Source organism: Bombina bombina, chromosome 12 (assembly GCF_027579735.1).
Source record: "Bombina bombina isolate aBomBom1 chromosome 12, aBomBom1.pri, whole genome shotgun sequence".
Lineage (NCBI taxonomy): Eukaryota > Metazoa > Chordata > Amphibia > Anura > Bombinatoridae > Bombina > Bombina bombina.
In genome coordinates this window covers 119,173,733-119,186,784 of record NC_069510.1, presented here as the reverse complement: position 1 = coordinate 119,186,784, position 13,052 = coordinate 119,173,733, and the positions used below count along the sequence as shown (strand labels likewise).

General features: G+C 45.0%; 1 protein-coding gene and 1 non-coding gene across 2 annotated transcripts in view; one reads left to right on the top strand and one right to left on the bottom strand.

The window, feature by feature from the left end:
* Positions 1-8,939: 8,939 nt before the first annotated feature.
* On the bottom strand, positions 8,940-9,024 carry TRNAR-UCU (transfer RNA arginine (anticodon UCU)). The gene is given in 2 exon segments: positions 8,940-8,975; positions 8,988-9,024. It is a non-coding gene; the product is annotated as a tRNA-Arg (tRNA).
* Positions 9,025-9,252: 228 nt separating this feature from the next.
* Positions 9,253-13,052, top strand: part of SLC27A4 (solute carrier family 27 member 4) — a 119,683-nt gene continuing 115,883 nt past the window's right edge. Inside the window, exon 1 of the mRNA XM_053695848.1 lies at positions 9,253-9,358. The gene's annotated coding sequence lies outside the window, so the exon portion shown is untranslated. The remainder of the gene's footprint in view (positions 9,359-13,052) is intronic.

Below are 13,052 nucleotides of genomic sequence, written 5' to 3'. Positions count from 1 at the left end.
GTTGTGACATTGTGACTATGGGAGGCTGTGACAAGAAACATTTTATTTATCAATCACCTTGTGCCAAAAGCATGATTCTGGTGGGACTCAAACCAAAATCCTTCAAATGTCTCAGAAACACAGCTAGAAGTCCAATGCGCTATACATTGTACCATGTGTGCTGTTTAGAATCAGCTGACATAGTGACCCTACAGGATTACATGGTGTTTGTGACACTGTGACTACAGGATGCTGTGACTAGAAACATTTTATTTATCAATCACCTGGTGCCAAAAGCATGATTCTGGTGTGACTCGAAGCTCTAACTTTAAATGTATTAGAAACTCAGCAAGAAGTGAAATTACGCCAGAGAGCCAGGTATGCTGTTTTTTATAGGGTGACATAGTGACCCTACAGGGGCTGCGCTACTGTGACACAAAACATTTTATTTATGAATCGCCTTATGCCAAAAGCATGACTCTGGTGGGACTCGAACCCACAACCGCGGCTAGAGTGGCGCGGAGTGACAGAAACCCCAATTTAGTAGTAAGGACCGCCTTATCCGCATGAAAAATAAGGTAAGGTGAAACGCACTGCAGAGCTGAGAGTTCAGAAACTCTGCGAGCAGAAGAAGTAGCAATAAGAAACAATACTTTCCAAGATAACAACCTAATATCTACAGAATGCATAGGCTCAAATGAAGCCTGTTGCAAAACTCTAATAACTAGGTTAAGGCTCCAAGGAGGAGCAACAGGTTTAAACAAAGGCCTGATTCTGACCAGGGCCTGACAAAAAGATTGAACATCTGGCACATCCACCAGATGCTCATGTAAAAGAAGAGATAATGCAGAATCTGACCTTTCAGAGAGCCGACTGACACCCTTTCTCCAGACCTTCCTACTCCAAGAGAAGCCCTTCGATTCACACCAATATAGGTATTTGCGCCATACCTTGTGGTCTATTTTACGAGTAACAGGCGTGTGAGTCTGAAGCATTGTATCAATGACTGACGATTACCACGATTAGCCAGAACTAAGCGTTCAATCTCCATGCAGTCAGCTTCAGAGAAACGAGATTTGGATGGAGGAAAGGACCCTGAGTTAGAAGGTCCTTCCTCAGAGGTAACCTCCAAGAAGGAAGAGATGACATCCTTACTAGGTCTGCCAAGCAGATCCTGCAAGGCCATGCAGGAGATATTAGAATAACAGATGCTCTCTCCTGTTTGATATGAGCAATGACGCGTGGAAGGAGCGCAAGACAGAAATCCCATGGAACCGCCAGAGCATCTATCTCAGCCTGAGGATCTCTTGACCTTGAACCGTACCTTGGAAGCTTGGCTTTCTTATGAGACACCATCAAATTCAACTCTGGCACCCCCCACTTGAGGTTTAACATGGAGGACACCTCCGGATGGAGAGCCCATTCCCCTGGATGAAAGATCTGTCTTCTCAGAAAATCCACTTCCCAGTTGTCCATCTGTGGGAATGTAGAAAAGACAACAAGATCTCTGTATGAGAGTTTGCTAGTTGAAAAGATGCGCCTAAACTTATATGTTGTCCAGGTAAGGTGCCACCGCAATTCCCTGAGACCTGACAACTGCCAAGAGAGCCCCCAGAACCTTTGTGAAAATTCTGGGAGCTGTGGCAATTCTGGGAGCTGTGGCAAGGCCAAACGGAAGAGCAACAAATTTAAAGTGCTTGTCTAGAAAAGCGAAATCTCAGGAGCTGGTGATGATCCCTGTGGATGGGAACATGAAGATACAAGTCCTTCAGGTCTATGGTCGTCATGAACTGACCCTCTTGGACCAAAGGCAGAATGAAATGAATGGTTTCCATTTTAAAGGACGGTACCCAGAGAAATTTATTTAGACATTTTAGGTCTAAAATGGGTCAAAAAGTTCCCTTTTTTTTGGGAACCACAAACAGATTTGAATAGAATCCTAGACCCAGTTCCCTTACTGGAAATGGAACAATCACTCCCAGGGAGGAAAGGTCCTGACTCCTGAATGCAGCTTAAGAATGCCTCTCTTTTTACCTGTGCCACAGATAACCTTGAGAGGAGGAATCTGCCCCTGGGAGGATGAATCTTGAATTCTATTTTGTAACCCTGAGACACTATATCCACAGCCCAAGGGTCTGGGGCATCGCATATCCACGCTTGTCGAAACAAGGAAAGTCTGCCCCCCACTTGATCCAATCCTGGACCGGGGGCAGACCCTTCATGCTGACAGCCTCAGATGGAGGCTTCTTTGATTGCTTCCCCTTATTCCAAGTCTGATTGGATCTCCAAGAGGACTTTGACTGCTCCGGCTTGGAGGAGGGAGAAGAAGCCTTTTAATCCTTTGAAGTTACGAATGGAACGAAAATTAGAATTCTGACGTCCCTTAGGTCTATTCTTCTTGTCTTGTGGTAGAAAGGACCCCTTTCCGCCCGTAATTTCAGAAATTATCTCCGCCAGACCAGGACCAAACAGGGTCTTAACCTTTATAAGGTAGCGACAGGAGCTTGGACTTGGAGGTAACATCAGCTGACCAAGATTTTAGCCACAGAGTGCTGCGGGCTAGGACAGTGAAGCCACACATCTTGGCTCCCAGTCTAATGACTTGCATGTTAGCATCAGAGATCAAGGAATTGGCTAGTTTGAGAGCCTTAATCCTATCTTGGATCTCCTCTAATGGGGTCTCCTCTAAAATCAATTCGGACAAAGCATCACAACAATAAGATGCTGCATGTCAGGGATTTTAGCATATCAAGTCTGTCACTTTAAATCTCACTCCTCTTACCCTATTTAAGGCCCCTCCTCTCTATACTCCCTGCTTGGTAATTTGATTCAGTTGTTCTAGTGACTCCTGCCTAAGAAACCTAGCCCTATTCCTCTGTTTAGTGGAATTTCTTACCTGAACTTCTTATACTCTGCTGAGTCCTGCTGTCCTCAGCTCCTCTGTGCCGGTTTACCTCAAACAGCTAACTTCAGCCATACCGGAACCAAAGATACAGCTTGAGTTTCTCCTTTCCGCAACTCCGGGTGTGTGTGACGTCACACCCGGCATCTCAGCGTTCTCCCAGCACGTGTACCGCGCTCTCTCTCTCCTATAAGGGTAACGGACTAACCAGCAACTGCTGACACGCTGTCCCTGCAATACTACAAGGATTTGGTCTGTATAATTGAATTACCTCTACCGGATAACTGCATGACACCTATGCTTGCTATCTAACTACCGTTACCTTATATGACTGTTTTGCTACCCTCATCTGTATAATTACCTTGTCAGCCATACTCATTACTTACTATTGCCGGATACTACTTGACACTGTTACTCTTGCTATTTGAAATACTGCTTCCCTAAGTGACTCTTTTGCTTATTATTACAAAGGTCTGCCATATCATCTACTATCTACATATCCCAGTATAACCATATCAAACTGTATTTAACACCTCAGCTGCTGCCATTCATACAGAAATTATATCAACAACAACTTCTGGACAAGGCTTTGTTATCTGCCTCAACTAACACATATTGGGGTTATGTTTCAGTACAATAACATTGTCTTAATACACACTCTTTTCTAACCTCTGCTACTTTTATCTGTAGATACCTCTCTATCATATTTATCTATTGATATCTATCTATCATAAATATCTGGTTGCGTGACAGCTCCATTATCACTCTGTACCCTACAGTAGTGACCCTCAGTTCAATGAGCATAACTGGATTCCTATAAGTTAAATCTGTGTGAATCCAAGGTTTGGTGTGAGGCTGAGTAGTCCTACAATATGAGGATACTAGGTACCAGAACTTTTTCCATCATCTGTTCTGAAATTCAACACGTATCATTACATGCACTTGTAACTGTGGCAATACAAACTGCAGGTTGCCATTGTAGACACAGATGAACATACATTTTCTTTAAATAAGTTTCCAGCTTCTTGTCCATGGGATCCTTAAAAGAACAGCTATCCTCTATAGGAATCGTGGTTCTCTTGGCCAGAGTAGAAATAGCCCCTTCTACTTTAGGCACCGTGTGCCATGAGTCTCGAATGGAGTCAGCAACAGGAAATATCTTTTTAAAGACAGGAGACGGGGAAAAAGGAATCCCTGGCTTATCCCATTCCTGTGTAATGATCTCCGACATATGGTCTGGAACAGGAAACACTTCCACAGAGGAAGGGTTGACAGCGACAGAAGAATCAGTCGTCCAAAGTAGCCAGTAACTCCTTTAGAAGTAACCGAAGGTGTTCAAGCTTAAATCTGAAGTTTATTTCTTAAGAATCAAAAACAAAAAACGAAATCTTCTTCACAGGAGTAAAACGTAAATTAAATTTATTAGTTTTTCACCACAACATTACAGAGTTTAAGAAGAGTTTTCACCCTCAGAAGTTACCGAGGTATCCTCATCAGACTTATGAGGGAGGTCAACCTTTGCAGCAGCAGGTGGGACAGACACCTTATTATCAGAAAAATGTTTAGATTTCCTCTTGCGCTTCCCCATCATGGAAAAAGCAGATAAAGCGGCAGATACCGCAGAAAATATCTGTGCAGCAAAATTTATTGGCAAATACACTCCTCCAGGAGGCTGAGAGGAACTGCAGGGCACTGTTTGTGAAGCCGTTGAGGCTTGGGATCTTTGAGGAGAAAGCTGTGGCATTGCCTGAACAGCATCCTCCTGAGAGACATTAGGCTCAGAAACAAGTAACTTATCTTTACATTTTGACAATTTGAGCCTCCAAACATAACAAGCATTTATCAAAAGCAACAGACTCCTGTTCATTATCCATAGCTGATAAAGTACCCAAAAAGTAAGGAATGTCACTTGAAGAAAAAAAGGTGTTTTTTGTTTTGTTTTGTTTTTTCTTCAAAACGCTAGGCAAATAAGTAAAAAATACACCTCTACACCTCAGAAGTTGAGGTGCCCTACCGTAACCTTCAGAGACTGAACGAACTAAGGACTCTCCAGTCGGCCAGACGATATCTCACAGCCGCAACAAAGAAAAACTCATAGGAATGACACTGCTCCGCTCAGAATCAGAAGCGGAAAATCAGGAGGCCACGTGAGGAAACTGTGCAATAAGTAAAAAGCCTGCATTTTATACTCTGAAGTAAAAACGGAAGTAGCCGTTTAAAACATTCCCCACATAAGATCTTATTGAAAATAAAAATCATATAGCCATAAGGTCAGAAGCCATCCCAAACCTATAAGGAACGCCATTAACCCTTTAGTCTCTTACACATACAAATAGTGCCTGCAAACTGCCCCAAAGAATCCTCAATAAAGGATTACAAATGTCCCATGAAATTAATGCAGAATTAAAATAGATAGTACTATCTAGTGTCAGGCAGGAAGACAGCTTACAAGGTGTGAAAGGACACATACTCCTATCAGAGACCTAAAGAAAAAGAAAGAACAGAGTCACCAACTCTGGCTTTCTATACCAAGGGCAGCAAATATGTTAGAAAACAAAGCAAGGACCACCTAACCACTTTCTAACTGCTTAAAAGCCACCACTACTCTTACTCAAAAGATTGATGTGGACACAGCTAAACCCAAATCCTTGCTTGCAGGGAAAAGTTCTCAAAAAAGGAATAAAATCTTCAGACACCAACTTAACTTCCTCCATTGACAGAGGCAAAGAGAATGATTGGGGGTTATGGGTAAGGAAAGTGACACTTAACAGCTTTGCTGGGGTGCTCTTTGCCTCCTCCTGCTGGCCAGAAGTGAATATCCCTTTAGTAATTGGAATGACGTTGTGGACTCTCCATGTCTTAGGAAAGAAAACAGAAAGTGACAATTTGAACAAACCATATATGCATATATACTGTATATACACAAATAATGGCAATAACCCCAATATGTACAGAATTTTGCCTATATAAAAACTGCAAGATTTAAATTTTCGTTAAGACCCTTGGGTTGCAAGTTTGGAGTTTAAGTATCCAATGTGTTTCACGTTGAGTCTTCTCACTGTCTACGTCTATCTATAGGAATGTGTTCAAAGACTTAGCTAGAAGTCCAATGCACCACTGTCACGGACCAGTGGCCCATACCAGCCTAGAGGGTTGACCTGGTGGTCTAACTCTGGGCAAGCTGTGCCGCCGGTCCTTCCCTTTCCCCTCTGCTCTGCCATCGGGGGTCCTGACGGTTATGGATACCAGGATGCAAAGACGATTCCTTCACCAGTTGGATTATTACGTTTTCCACAAGTTCTCCTTTGTTTGATGCAGTTATTGAACTTTGCCCTGAAAGAGCTGATTGCTACCCCACTTTACCCCCTTCACGCCTTGCCAGGTCTCAGCCGGAAGCTTATGGAACTATTCACTGGCTGGGATTGCTAGAGATTTCCGTTGGACTTTATCCTAGGTCTCTCCAGAAGCCCTTTGATCCAGAGCTCCGCTCTTCTAAAGACTTTCCATACCTTTGATAAGCATGGGTTGGGGTGATTACTAAAGGGGAGCTCACTCAGGAACCTTGGGTTTTTGACCCCCCCCCACCTTGGACTGTTCCTGAGTACCCTTTGCCAGGCCACCGCTCAATTTAGATCACCCCAAAATTAAGACCTAGTTATTGTGGGGATCTCTATGTTCCTATGGGTCATATGGAGGCGCCAGCCTGTCTGGAGGGGGCAGGGCTCTTTTGATCAGATTAGGCTCTTATCAGATAGCAATTGTGTATATATAGGGTGATACTGGTCTTGTCTGGTTATTAGGGTGAGCTACTTGCTTATATTCCTTCCAGCTCTACAGCTACAGGGTTTATAATAATAACTAATATTTATATAACGCCTTTCTCCCAGTGGTAGTCAAAGCACATTTTCAGTGCTCACTCTCAGATTTAACCAAATCGGCAGCAATAGCTGTTATTATTACACAATTTAATGGTACTCAATTTATTGACCTCGGAAGGATGAAGGGCTGAGTCGCCCCTGCTGGGATTTCAACCTGTGACCTTGGTTCTTTTTTTTAAACTGGCTTTTGGATCGTCAGCGAATGTACCAACTGAGCTACCTCACCAACTAGTTGAAGTGAATCACTTTTGGCAGAGATACCCAGTCGGGGTATCCGGAGTCCGTCACAGCCATGTGTGCTGTTTAGTAGTAGGATGACATAGTGACCCTACAGGACTATATGGTGTTGTGACACTGACTACAGGAGGCTGTGACAAGAAACATTTTATTTATCAATCACCTTTTTTATTTATCAATCACCTTGTGCTAAAAGCACAATTCTGATGGGACTCAAAGCCCTAACTTTGAATGTATTAGAAACTTAGCGAGAAGTCAAATTACGCCACAGAGCCAGGTGTGCTGTTTTTTATAGGGTGACATAGTGACCCTACAGGGTCTGTGCTTCTGTGACAAGAAACATTGTATTTATTAATCACCTTATGCCAAAAGCATGTCTTTGGTCGCACTCGAATCCACAACCTTTGAATGTCTCAGAAACATAGCTAAAAGTCCAATGCACTATATATTGTGCCCAGACTGTTGATGTTTTTGTTTGGTCTGACATATTGACCCTATAGGTGTGCTGTTTTGTATAGGGTGACATTGTGACTACATGGGGTAGTGACATTGTGACTACAGGAGATTGTGACAAAAAAACATTTTATTTATCAATCACCTTGTGACAAAAGCACAACTCTGGTACTACTTTTAAACCCACTACCTTTTAAGTGTCTCAGAAACTCAGCTAGAAGTCCAATGCTCTTATTTGTATAGGGTGACATAGTGACCCTACCAGGGTTGTGGCATTGTGACTACAGGAGGCTGTGACAAGAAGTATTTTATTTGCCAAAAGCATGACTCTGGTGGGACTTAAACCCAAATCCTTTGAATGACTCAGTAACTCAGCTAGAAGTCTAATGTGCTATACATTGCGTCACATGTGCAGTTTTGTATAGGATGACATAGTGACCCTACAGGACTACATGGTGTTGTGACACTGTGACTACAGGATGCTGTGAAAATAAACATTTTATTTATCAATCACCTTGTGCCAAAAGCACGATTCTGGTGTGACTCGAAGCCCCAACTTTGTATTAGAAACTCAGCGAGAAATCAAATTACGTTACAGAGCGAGGTGTGCTGTTTTTTTATAGGGTGACATAGTGACAAGAAACATTTTATTTATGAATTACCTTATGCCAAAACTACAACTCTGGTGGGATTCAAACCCACAACCTTTGAATGCCTCTAGATCTTAGCAAGAAGTCCTATGCACTATCCATTGTGCCACAAAACCTGCGATATCCAACTGAATAGGCTGACATAGTGACCCTCTAGGTGTGCTGTTTTGTATAGGGTGCCACTGTGACTATATTGGGTTGTGACACTGTGACTACAGGAGACTGTGACAAGAAACATTTTATTTATCAATCACCTTGTGCAAAAAGCACAACTCTGGTTTGACTTGAGCCCACTACATTTGAAGTGTCTCAGAAACTCAGCTAGAAGTCCAGTGCTCTATATTGTATAGGGTGACAGTGACCCTACAGGGGTTGTGACATTGTGACTACAGGGGGCTGTGACAAGAAATATTTTATTTTTCAATCACCTTGTGTAAAAAGCACGACTCACAACGTTTGAATGTCTCAAAAAATAAGCAAGTATACCCTTGCTCCATAGTCATATGTGCAGTTTTTATAGGGTAACATAGTGACCCTACAGGGGATGTGCTACTGTGACTACAGGGAAGTGACACTGTGACTAATTGAGGTTGTGACACTGTGACTACTTGAGGTTGTGACACTGTGACTACAGGGAAGTGACACATGTATAAACAACATGTATATATTAGTAAGAAAATGATCTCCAGCAGTATATACATCAGTAGCAGTGTGCCTATATACAGACTACACAATGTGTAATTAACCCTAACTGACTATATAGCATGTATGTGTAACCAAGGAAATAAAGCATCTGTAAAACTAATCATATACACAAAAGTTATAAAACATAGTAAAATACGACTCTGGTGGGACTCGAACCCACAACCTTTGAATCACTTCACTCACTAGAAGTCCAATGCGCTATCCATTGCGCCACAGAGCCATTGTGCTTGTGAAGGGGCGGTAACATAGCCTGATGCATTTAAAGATCACATGGTAAATATAAAACTACAATTCCCGGCATGCTGTTCAGGGAAGCACCTTGAGCCGCAGGGGGCGGGATTTATGTTGTGCATATACAGATCACATCTTACAAATATGACTACAACTCCCATCATGCTGCTTTGGGTAGCACATGGAGCCGCAGGGGGCGGGGCATAGTAACCCCGCATGACTGGGCGCTCCCGGAAGGATTCACGAACCGGGCAGCTGGGGACACTGAGACGGTAGCAGCCTGAGGGCTACAAAGGGTTACGGCCGCCGCTCTGTAACTGGAGGTAAGTGACAGCTCATTCTTTAGTCACAGGCACTGAGGGGTTAATCCTTGCTCAAGTCACCTACTGCACTATATATTTGTCACATAGCCCTGTTCTACTCATGTCACCTATGCCTCATATGTGTCACACAGCCCAGTCCTCATCATGTTACCTAATGCCTCGTATAAACCTAATGCCACAGCCCTGTCCTACTCATGTCACCTAATGCCTCATATGTGTCACACAACCCTGTCCTACTCATGTCACCTAATGCCTCGTTTATATGTCACACAGCCCTGTCCTACTCATGTCACCTAATGCCTCATATGTGTCACACAGCCCTGTCCTACTCATGTCCCCTAATGCCTCATATATGTGTCACACAGCCCTGTCCTACTCATGTCCCCTAATGCCTCATATATGTGTCACACAGCCCTGTCCTACTCATGTCACCTAATGCCTCATATGTGTCACACAGCCCTGTCCTACTCATGTCACCTAATGCCTCATATGTGTCACACAGCCCTGTCCTACTCATGTCACCTAATGCCTCATATGTGTCACACAGCCCTGTCCTCATCATGTTACCTAATGCCTCGTATAAACCTAATGCCACAGCCCTGTCCTTCTCATGTCACCTAATGCCTCGTATATATGTCACACAACCCTGTCTTACTCATGTCACCTAATGCCTCATATATGTCACACAACCCTGTCCTACTCATGTAACCTGTGTCGTATATATGTCACACAACCATGTCTTACTCATGTCACCTAATGTCTCATATATGTGTCACACAGCCCTGTCCTACTCATGTCACCTAATGCCTCATATATGTGTCACACAGCCCTGTCCTCATGTCACGTAATGCTTCATATATGTGTCACACAGCCCTGTCCTACTCATGTCACCTAATGCCTCGTATATGTGTCACACAGCCCTGTCCTACTCATGTCACCTAATGCCTCGTTTATATGTCACACAGCCCTGTCCTACTCATGTCACCTAATGCCTCGTTTATATGTCACACAGCCCTGTCCTACTCATGTCACCTAATGCCTCATATATGTGTCACACAGCCCTGTCCTACTCATGTCACCTAATGCCTCATATATGTCACACAGCCCTGTCCTACTCATGTCACCTAATGCCTCGTATATATATGTCACACAGCCATGTCTTACTCATGTCACCTTATGCCTCGTATATATGTCACACAACCATGTCTTATGTCACCTAATGCCTCATATATGTGTCACACAGCCCTGTCCTACTCATGTCACCTAATGCCTCGTATATATGTCACACAACCATGTCTTATGTCACCTAATGCCTCATATATGTGTCACACAGCCCTGTCCTACTCATGTCACCTAATGCCTCATATATGTGTCACACAGCCTTGTCCTACTCATGTCACCTAATGCCTCATATATGTGTCACAAAGCCCTGTCCTTCTCATGTCACCTAATGCCTCATATATGTGTCACACAACCCTGTCCTACTCATGTCACCTAATGCCTCTGTATATGTGTCACACAGCCCTGTTCTACTTATGTCACCTAATGCACTTATATGTCACACTGTACTGTCCTACTCATGTCACCTAATGCCTCGTATATATGTGTCACACAGCCCTGTCCTACTCATGTCATCTAATGCACTTATGTGTCACACAGCCCTGTCCTACTCATGTAACCTAATACCTTGTATATATGTCACACAGCCCTGTCCTACTCATGTCACATAATGTCTCGTATATATGTCACACAGCCCTGTCCTACTCATGCCACCTAATGCCTCATATGTGTCCCACAGTCTTGTCCTACTCATGTCACTAAATGCCTCGTATATGTGTCACACAGCCCTGTCCTACTCATGTTACCAAATGCCTCGTGTCACATATCCGTCTTACTCATGTCACCGTATGCCTTATGTGTCTCACAGCCCTGTCCTACTCATGTCACCTAATGCACCATGTATATGCCATTCAGTGCCCCTGCACGCTGCGCCAGTGATGTCACTCAGTGCCCCTGCACGCTGCGCCAGTGATGTCTTTCAGTGCCCCTGCAGGCTGCGCCAGTGATGTCACTCAGTGTCCCTGCACGCTGCGCCCGTGATGTCACTCAGTGCCCCTGCACGCTGCGCCAGTGATGTCACTCAGTGCCCCTGCATGCTGCTCCAGTGATGTCACTCAGTGCCCCTGCAGGCTGCGCCAGTGATGTCACTCAGTGCCCCTGCACGCTGCGCCAGTGATGTCTTTCAGTGCCCCTGCACGCTGCGCCAGTGATGTCTTTCAGTGCCCCTGCACGCTGCGCCAGTGATGTCTTTCAGTGCCCCTGCAGGCTGCGCCAGTGATGTCACTCAGTGCCCCTGCAGGCTGCGCCAGTGATGTCACTCAGTGCCCCTGCAGGCTGCGCCAGTGATGTCACTCAGTGCCCCTGCACGCTGCGCCAGTGATGTCTTTCAGTGCCCCTGCACGCTGCGCCAGTGATGTCTTTCAGTGCCCCTGCACGCTGCGCCAGTGATGTCTTTCAGTGCCCCTGCAGGCTGCGCCAGTGATGTCTTTCAGTGCCCCTGCAGGCTGCGCCAGTGATGTCACTCAGTGCCCCTGCAGGCTGCGCCAGTGATGTCACTCAGTGCCCCTGCAGGCTGCGCCAGTGATGTCACTCAGTGCCCCTGCAGGCTGCGCCAGTGATGTCACTCAGTGTCCCTGCACACTGCGCCAGTGATGTCTTTCAGTGCCCCTGCACGCTGCGCCAGTGATGTCTTTCAGTGCCCCTGCACGCTGCGCCAGTGATGTCTTTCAGTGCCCCTGCACGCTGCGCCAGTGATGTCACTCAGTGCCCCTGCATGCTGCGCCAGTGATGTCACTCAGTGCCCCTGCATGCTGCGCCAGTGATGTCACTCAGTGCCCCTGCACGCTGCGCCAGTGATGTCACTCAGTGCCCCTGCACGCTGCGCCAGTGATGTCACTCAGTGCCCCTGCACGCTGCGCCAGTGATGTCACTCAGTGCCCCTGCACGCTGCGCCAGTGATGTCACTCAGTGCCCCTGCACGCTGCGCCAGTGATGTCACTCAGTGCCCCTGCACGCTGCGCCAGTGATGTCACTCAGTGCCCCTGCATGCTGCGCCAGTGATGTCACTCAGTGCCCATGGGGATATTGCCTGTTAAGCAGATCATGTTATGTTTACCTGCTTAACAATGAGCAATACAATACACACCTACAAAGTGTTATCAGTTTCTATAGTGAAACATTTTCCTCATGCAGTATTGTCAAATACTACTTATTAGCCGTGTATTTCATACTTACTATATAAAGTGGCATATGGCAGCGTTTATAAGTCATTATTAAAAGAGCATATTCAGTTGTACCAAACATGAATTGGGTAATGACATAACGTAAACCAGAAGTTATGTACAATTATAGCATTTCCCTGTTGGCATAAACTTGGTACCAGACCAGCTTTTCACTGGTTTGCAGGTTTATTCCGCCTGTGCAGAATAGGTCTAAATTACTTAATCGCATTGCACTGAGCCTTGTGATGTCCTCCTAAAACACCTACTGGCCCCGTTACATCTTGTGGGCTAAAGTTTCCACCTCCCCAGCCATAGTATGACCTTACACCCACATACAACTATACGCCGTAGGTTTGTCACTGCTGGTTGCATAAATGCATCAGACATCAAACCACAGTGACCCTTCACTTACA